At 44.3% G+C, this 9413-nt stretch overlaps 1 pseudogene; it reads left to right on the forward strand.

Moving 5' to 3' along the window:
* The first annotated feature begins 5669 nt into the window (after positions 1-5669).
* On the forward strand, positions 5670-6579 carry LOC120368114 (mediator of RNA polymerase II transcription subunit 4-like; annotated as a pseudogene).
* The last annotated feature ends 2834 nt before the right edge of the window (positions 6580-9413 follow it).

A 9413-nucleotide genomic window follows, 5' to 3' on the forward strand; every position in this document is an offset into this window, starting at 1 on the left:
AAGCAGAGGTTGCCATGAGCTGAGATCGTGCCACTGCACTCCAGCCTGGGTGACAAAGCAAGACTCTGTCTTGGAAAAAAACAAAAAAGCCAGGCCCAGTGGCTCACATCTGTAATCCCAGCACACTGGGAGGCCAAGGCAGGCAGATCACAAGGTCAGGTGTTCCAACGAGCCTAACCAATATAGTGAAACCCCGTCTCTACTAAAAATACAAAAATTTAGCCAGATGTGTTGGTGTCTGTAATCCCAGCTACTTGGGAGGCTGAGGCACGAGAATTGCTTGAATCGGTAGGTGGGGGTTGCAGTGAGCTGAGATCACACGTAACTGCACTCCAGCCCGGGTGACAGAGCAAGACTCAGTCTCAAAAAAAAAAAAAAAAAAAAAAAAGAGGCCAAGCGTGGTGTCTCACATCCCAGCACTTTGGGAGGCTAAGGCGGGCAGATCACGAGGTCAGGAGTTCAAGACCAGACTGACCAACTCTCTCTACTAAATATGCAAAAATTAGCCAGGCATGGTGCCTCGCGCCTGTAATCCCCGCTACTTGGGAGGCTGAGGCAGGAGAATTGCTTGAACCCTGGAGATGGAGGTTGCAGTAAGCCAAGAGTGTGCCATTGTACTCCAGCCTGGTGACAGACTCAATCTCAAAAAAAAAAAAAAAAAAAAAGGACATAGCAAGGGCAAAGCCCCTAAGCAGAAAACAAGCACAACCTGTGCTTTTTGTTTTAAGAAACAAAGTAAGACATTCAAAGTGCCAGGACAGCTGCACGGTTTTGTTTTTGTTTTTTGGGACCGAGTTTTGCTCATTACCCAGGCTGGAGTACGATGGTGCACTCTTGGCTCACTGCAACCTCCACCTCCCTGGTTCAAGTGATTCTCCTGCCTTGACCTTCTGAGTAGCAGGGATTACAGGCACACACCACCACACATGGCTAATTTTTGTTATTTTTTGCAGAGACGAGGTTTCACCATGTTGACCAGGCTGGTTTCCAGCGCCACAAGTGATCCACCTGCCTCGATCTCCCAAAGTGCTGGGATTACAGGCATGAGCCACGACACCCGGCTTCATTTTTTTTTTTCCTAAGATGGAGTTTCACCCTTGTTGCCCAGGCTAGAGTGCAATGGCATGATCTGGGCTCACCGCAACCTCTGCCTCCTGGGTTCAAGCGATTCTCCTGCCTCAGCCCCCTGAATAGCTGGTATTACAGACAAGCGCCACCACATCCAGGTAATTTTGTATTCTTTTTTTTTTTTTTTTTTTTTTGAGACGGAGTTTCGGTCTTGTTACCCAGGCTGGAGTGCAATGGCGCGATCTCAGCTCACCGCAACCTTCGCCTCCTGGGCTCAGGCAATTCTCCTGCCTCAGCCTCCTGAGTAGCTGGGATTACAGGCACGCGCCACCATGCCCAGCTAATTTTTTGTATTTTTAGTAGAGACGGGGTTTTACCATGTTGACCAGGATGGTCTCGATCTCTTGACCTCGTGATCCACCCACCTCGGCCTCCCAAAGTGCTGGGATTACAGGCTTGAGCCACCGCGCCCGGTCAATTTTGTATTCTTTAGTAGAGACGGGGTTTCTCCGTGTTGATCAGGCTGGTCTTGAACTTCCGACCTCAAGTGATCTGCCCGCCTTGGCCTCCCAAAGTGCTGGGATTACAGGTGTGAGCCACCGCACCCAGCTATTTTACATTTTAAATAGGAATTATTTGCTATATCTTTTTTGGCTATTGTGTGGAGAGTACCACGGAGGATGGTGGTGATGAGGATAACAGGGTGTATGGGAAAGCAACGAGAAACTGAGAGACCAGTCAGGAGGTCTTGCAGTATCCTGGGGAGGGGAAGCAGCAATAGATATGGTGAGAAATGGTCATTTATGCAGCAGTGAGGACTTGCTAATGAGAACGACACTTAGCATAATGTCTTGCACATGGTAGGTATTCAGGTAACAGTCATTGAATTAATGAATGAATGAAGCCCCCTTCCTTTCTGAAATGCATGATTATAATCCTTCACTTTACTGATAAAGCAAAGAATGTTGTAAATTGTTCTCCAAATTGGATTCCATTGTCTTGTTGGTAACAGTGGTTTTGTGTATGTGTGGGTGGGTGGGTGTGCTTGTGTTACTTGAATTTTTTTGGATTTAATATTCCCCTCCACTCTCTAGCTCACTTATTAAATATTTCACTCCTACCCCTTCCCTTTTTTTTTTGGGTACAATGCAGGTTTCCAACAGCTTGCTAAGAATTATTTTCCCTTTGTAAAGCAAATTGAGTGGGGGTGGCTCCAGAGCTTGGCAATTCTCTAGGGAGGTAGAAGGGGTTGGTTGGTCTCCAGGGCCTCTGGTTGCTGGGAGAGGTGAATTGTGAGTGCTGGGAGTGACACAAAACTCTTCCTAGTGCACTGAGGGCAATAAATTGCAAGCTATTCCTCTAAGTCTATTTCTTGGAAGTGTTTTTATTGTTTCCACGGTATTTCATCCCTACTGCAACCAAAGGCAATCAACATATGGGTTTAATTTGACAAGGGAAAAGGGCCATAAACAACTGTAAATTGTCAAAACTGGCAGATGACAGCCCTGATCTCTGCAATAGCAAAGATGAGCCAAGCAGCCTGCTTTCGCACATCAAAGAGAGCTGTCACACTGCTCAACTGATGACGCTGGTTAGGTGTGGAAGAAAATATCTCAAACACAAGTCGTCTCATCCAAGGAAAGAAACTATTGTTTCAGCACAAGTTTCAAAAATTAAATAATAAAGGCAGAAAATCCGTTTTTTCTTTGCAGAGACGACATCGAAATCCTTCCACCAGCCAATAGGATTGATTTCAAGGTCGGTTTTAACTTGCTTTCCTGCTGGGGCCCTGGAGGTCTGCGGAGCACAGTGGGCCTCCTGCTGAGCCTCTTCTCAGTCTCTCAGAGACTGCATTTCTCCCTGCATGTTTCCTTTCTGAATATTGTTTTCTTTATTTCTTCCTTTCTTTCACAGGGTCTTGCTCTATCGCCCAGGCTGGAGTGTGGTGGCACAATCCTGTGGGACCACAGGCACATGTGCCACCCTGTCTGGCTAATTTACTTTTATGTTTTTGTAGAGATCTTACCATGGGGGGGGCGTGTCTTACCATGTTGCCCAGCCTGGTCTTGAACTCCTGGCTCATGTGTCCAACCCCCTCAGCCTCTCAAAGTGCTGGGATTACAGGCATGAGCCACCGCACCTGGCCTCTGAATGCCATTTTCTAGGTGATGTCTCAGGACAGTGTTTTCACTTATGTCTGTCTGTCTTTATTGCTTTCCTGCAAACCCATTTCTTCTCCCCCCATCTTGAATAGGCATGTATTACAAATCTTAAATAGCAAAACATGTAACTAGCCAAAGGCCATGCATGGTGGCTCATGCCTATAATCCCAGCACTTTGGGAGGCCAAGGCAGGCGGATCATCTGAGGTCGGAGGTTCGAGACCATCCTGCCCAACATGGAGAAACCCCATCTCTACTAAAATTACAAAATTAGCCGGGCATGGTGACACATGCCTGTAATCCCAGCTACTCAGGAGTCTGAGGCAGAAGAATAGCTGGAATCTTGGAGGCAGAGTTTGCCGTGAGTCGAGATGGCGCCATTGTACTCCGGCCTGGGAAACAAGAGCAAAACTCTGTCTCTAACTAAGTAAATAAATAAAACTAGCCAAGTTGCACAACTGAAGTTGTTTTTTCCTTTTTCTTTACTTTTTTCCTTTTTTTTTTTTTTTTTACTTTACTGGGTAGCTGGGACTACGGGCATGCACCACCATACCCAGCTAATTTTTAAATTTTTTATATAGAAATGAGGTCTTCCTATATTGCCAAGGCTGGTTGCAAACTCCTGGGCTCAAGGGATCCTCCTGCCTTGCCCTCTCAAAGTTCTGGTATTACAGGCCTGAGTCACCTCATGCAGCTATTTTATAATTTTTTTTTTTTTTTTTGAGATGGAGTATTGCTCTGTCACCCAGGCTGGACTGCAGTGGCATGACCTTGGCTCACAGAAACCTCCGCCTCAGGGGTTGAAGCAATTCTTGTGCCTCAGCCTCCTGAGTAGCTGGGACTATAGGTGACTGCCACCACACCTGCCAATTTTTATCTATCTATCTATAGATATCTAGATATAAATATAGATACAGATATAGATATCTAGATATCTATAGATATCAATCTATTGATATCTAGATAGATATCAATCTATTGATATCTAGATAGATATCTAGATAGATATCTATCTATCTAGATATCTATAGATATCAATCTATAGATAGATATCTAGATATCTAGATAGATATCGATAGATATCTAGATAGATAGATATAGATATAGATATCTATAGATAGACAGATAGATAGATAGTAGAGTCTACTACTAAAATGTGCCATCCTGTTGGCCAGGCTGGTCTCAAACTACTGATCTCAAGTGATCTGCCTGCCTCAGCCTCCCAAAGTGCTTAGATTACAAATGTGAGCCACTGTGCCTAGCCTGCATACTTTTTACATGTTTTTTCTCATAAAAATATTTTTCTCAGATATATATGTAATTTTTTTCATAATTTTTATGCTTTTACTTAATGAGAGTTGTTCTCTGGTCCCTCTCCTCCCAAGTCCCACAAACCTTGGCTCTTCTCCTGGCTGAGATGATTGGACTTTGCAGAGAGACCAGAGCCTAAGGAATACAGGAACAGGAACAGGGCCATGCATACAGCTGTGGCTAGAGCACACAGGTTAAAGTGCAGTGGTGCTATCACAGCTCACTGCAGCCTTGGCCTCATGGGCTGAGGCAATCCTCCCACCTTAGCCCCCCGAGTAGCTGAGATATCAGGCCTGTGTCACTACATCTGGCTAACTTTTGTATTTTTAGTAAAGATGTGGTTTTGTCATGTTGGCCATGCTAGTCTTGAACTCCTCACCTCATGTGATCCACCCGCCTCAGCCTCCCAAGGTGCTAGGTGCTGGGATTACAGGCATGACCTGCTTTGCCCGGCCAATATAAATGATGATGATGATGATGATGATGATGATGATGATGATGATGATGATTTGAGACAGAGTCTTGCCTTGTTGCTCAAGTTGGAGTACAGTGGCACAATCTCAGCTCACTGCAACCTCCATCTCCACCTCCACCTCCCTAATTCAAGTGATTCTCCTGTCTCAGCCTCCCACGTGAGCAGCCATGCCCAGGCCATACATTCTTTAACAAATAAGGAGACAAGAAAGTTGTTGCCAGGCACTGTGACTCATGCCTATAATCCCAACACTTTGGGAGGCCGAGGTGGGTGAAATACTTGAGACCAGGAGTTCAAGACCAGCTTGGCCAACATGGCAAAACCCCGTCTCTACTAAAAATACAAAAGTTAGCCCAGTGTGGTGGTGGGTGCCTATAGTCCCAGCCAGTTGGGAGGCTGAGCCAGGAGAATCGCTTGATTCAGGAGGCAGAGGTTGCAGTGAGCAGAGATTGTGCCACTGCCCTCCAGCCTGGGCAACAGAGGGAGACTGTGTCTCAAAAAAATAAAAAGAGAGACAATTGTTTCTCACAAGTTAATGCTGATGAATACGTGTAGAAAAAATAATGGCGGAGTACGGCTGCATCTTCGAGTGGTGAGAAGGAGAAGGAGCGGCTGGGAGGCGGTTTGGGAGTGGCAAGCGGTAGCGGCTGCTGTCTGCACTTGAGGATTTGAAGTCCTGTCTAGGGAACTTATAGAAATGCTGGCAATTTCAAGAAACCAAAAGTTGTTAAAGGCTGGAGAAGAAAACCAGGTCCTGGAATTGTTAATTCATTGAGATGGGGAATTTCAAGAACTAATGAAATTGGCAGTTAATCAGGGAAAAATCCATCATGAAATGCAAGTTTTGGAAAAAGAAGTAGAGAAGAGAGACAGTGATATTCAGCAACTACAAAAACAGCTAAAGGAAGCAGAACAAATACTGGCAACAGCTGTTTACTAAGCAAAAGAGAAACTCAAGTCAACAGAAAAAGCAAGAAAAGGTGCTATCTCCTCTGAAGAAATAATTAAGTGTGCACATAGGATCAGTGCAAGTAATGCTGTATGTGCTTCACTAACCTGGGTTCCAGGGGATCCCTGGAGACCTTACCAAACTGATTTAGAGATGAGAAGTGGTCAAAATAACACACACACACACAAACACACACACACACACACACACACACACACACGAGATGAGAAGTGGTTTACTGGGTCAGATGAACAATCCTTCCACTAATGGTGTGAATGGCCATTTACCAGGGGATGCACTCGCAGCAGGAAGATTGCCAGATGTCCTTGCTCCTCAGTATCTATGGCAGTCAAATGACATGTCAATGAATATGTTACCACCAAATTAGAGTAGTGACTTTTTGTTGGAACCTCCTGGGCATAATAAAGAAAATGAAGACGATGTAGAGATTATGTCAACGGACGCCTCAAGCAGTAGTAGTGAGTCTGATTAAAAAACTGTAAAAGACAATATACAGAATTGAATACTGTCAAATTCTGTTTCTTTAACAGTAGCAGGGTAGGATAAACTACAGATGGCAAAGAATACCCAGGTAAACACTGGCTTTGGTAGAATTGTGCAGCCATTAAAAGTCAAAATGAACTTCCTTTTTGAAGCCAAAGATTATAGTTTTAGTGTTAAGCCCCTAGGCAGATATTTAGGGGAAGAGTCAAAATTTACTATTGTAAAGAAAAAGCAGTTCCTAAGTGCTGTTTACCCTGATCTGTTCCAGTTGTGCTGGATTCGTCACCTTCCTCTTCTTGCAGTTTCCCAGAAGTCACTTTTAACCACTTTTAATTTCTGGTGGTTAACCTCTGTGTTTAAGTGATATGCGTATATAACTATTTCTTGATGTATGAGTTTTAGACAATGTATCTTTTTCCTGATTTCAAAGGTAATACAACATATTATCAAACATTAAGCGAATACAGTAAAGCACAAAGGAAATACAGCTGAGGGAAATGATCCATGTACTTATCACTCATAGGCTTCCTGGAATTATTTAGAAAAGCATTTTTAAACTGGCAGTGGATAACTAAATAGGGATCATATTTTTGTGTGTCATTTAAAAATGACAAAAACTCTTATTTGACAGTAAAGGCTCTTGGCTTCTGTTGGAGGAATGGGAAACTGTCTCAATTTGTACAGTTTGTCATTTTTGTAAATAAATTTACTTTTGTTTGTAAAAAAAAAAAGAAAGAAAGAAAGAAAAAATAATGGCATTTAAAAGCCACAATTTAGCAATCATCATAGCAGTAATTATTTTGTGCAAGAAATGTCACAAAATGTTACAACTAGTGGGTGAAATTCAGAGGAGGAGTGGGGATATTTACATAGTTACATAATATCTCCTCATAAAATGCTTATTAATTAAAAGGGGCAAATAGTAACTGTATAATAGGGAATCCTGGCAGATACCATCTGAATCAAGTGCTCAAAGTTAACATTGCCAGTAATGGGTCAAGGCAATGTCATCATATGCACCTGTGGGATAACGTGAAAAGACCACAGCGTCAGTTCTGTGTACCACCTGAATCTAATCATGAGACAGTAGACAAACCTGAATTGAAGGACTGTCTGCAAATTAACTTGCCTGGACTACCAGAGTCTGTTAAAGCATTAAGGTCATTAAGGTCATGAATGGACTGCGGAACTTTAGATAGCAGACTAAAGAGATATGACGATGAAGTGCAACCCAGGATCTGGGTTGGATCCTTTTGCTGTAACGGTCATTCTCAGGACAGTTGGCAAAACTTGAATGGGGTCCTTAGATTAACAGTATATGCGCCGGGCGCGGTGGCTCAAGCCTGTAATCCCAGCACTTTGGGAGGCTGAGGCGGGTGGATCACGAGGTCAAGAGATCGAGACCATCCCGGTCAACACAGTGAAACCCCGTCTCTACTAAAAATACAAAAAATTAGCTGGGCATGGTGGCACATGCCTGTAATCCTAGCTACTCAGGAGGCTGAGGCAGGAGAATTGCCTGAACCCAGGAGGCGGAGGTTGCAGTGAGCCAAGATTGCGCCATTGCACTCCAACCTGGGTAACAAGAGTGAAACTCTATCTCAAAAAAAAAAAAAAAAAAAAGAGTATATGCAAGTTCTTAGTGCAATATCCTTCTTGCAGCTGTTCTGTGAGTTTTATTTATTCCTTTTAAATGTGTTTTTGAGATGGAGTCTCACTCTGGAACCCAGGCTAGAGTGCAGTGGCATGATCTTGGCTCACTGCAACCTGTGCCTCCTAGGTTCAAGCAATTCTCCTGCCTCAGCTTCCCGAGTAGCTGGGATTACAGGCACCCAGCACCATGCCCAGCTTATTTTTTGTATTCTTAGTAGAAGCGGGGCTTTACCACGTCAGCCAGGCTGGTCTCAAACTCCTGATCTCAGGTGATCCAGTTGCCTCAGCCTTCCAAAGCGCTGAGACTATAGATGTGAGCCACCATGCCAGGCCTGTTCTGTGAGGTTTTTGTTTGTTTGTTTGTTTGTTTTGAGAGGGAGTCTGGCTCTGTCACCTAAGCTGGAGTGCAGTGGTACAATCTTGGCTCACTGCAACCTCTGATTCCCAGGTTCAAACAATTCTCCTGCCTCAGCCTCCCGAGTAGCTGGGATTACAGGCATGTGCCACCGCAACTGGCTAACTTTTGTATTCTTCGAAGGGACAGGATTTCACTATGTTGGCCAGGCTGGTCTCGAACTCTTGACCTCATGATCTGCCCGCCTTGGCCTCCTAAAGTGCTGGGATTACAGGCGTGAGCTACTGTGCCTGGCCCTGTTCTATGAGTTTTCAATTATTTAAAAAGTAAAAAAAAAATACTTGGGTGGGCACAGTATTGGTTGGTTGGCTCACACCTGTAATCCCAGCACTTTGGGAGGCCGAGGTAGGCAGATCACTTGAAGTATGGAGTTTGAGACCAGCCTGACTAATATGGAGAAACCCTGTCTCTACTAAAAATACAAAAAAAAAAAAAAAAAAAAAAATTAGTCAGGCATGGTGGCACATGCCTATAATCCCAGCTATTCAGGAGGCTGAGGCAGGAGAAAAGCTTGAACCGAGGAGGCAGAGGTTGCTGTGAGCCAAGATCACTCCTTTGCACTCCAGCCTGGGCAACCACAGTGAAACTCTGTCTCTAAATAAATAAATAAATACAAATAAAAAAATAGCGGAGTGGGAGGGGGTGGCAGGTGCCTGTAATCCCAGCTACTCTGGAAGCTGAGGCAGGAGAATCGCTTGAACCCAGGAGGCAGCAGTTGCAGTGAGCCGAGGTCGTGCCATTACACTCCAGCCTAGGCAGCAGAGTGAGACTCTGTCTCAAATAAAATACAATAAAATAAAATAAACACACAACAAAAACCATAAACAGTGTGTCTGACTCATCCGTCCTCATGCCTTCCAGGCCCATCTCGCCTGCC

This window comes from Saimiri boliviensis, chromosome 1, assembly GCF_048565385.1.
Source record: "Saimiri boliviensis isolate mSaiBol1 chromosome 1, mSaiBol1.pri, whole genome shotgun sequence".
Taxonomy (NCBI): Eukaryota; Metazoa; Chordata; class Mammalia; order Primates; family Cebidae; genus Saimiri; species Saimiri boliviensis.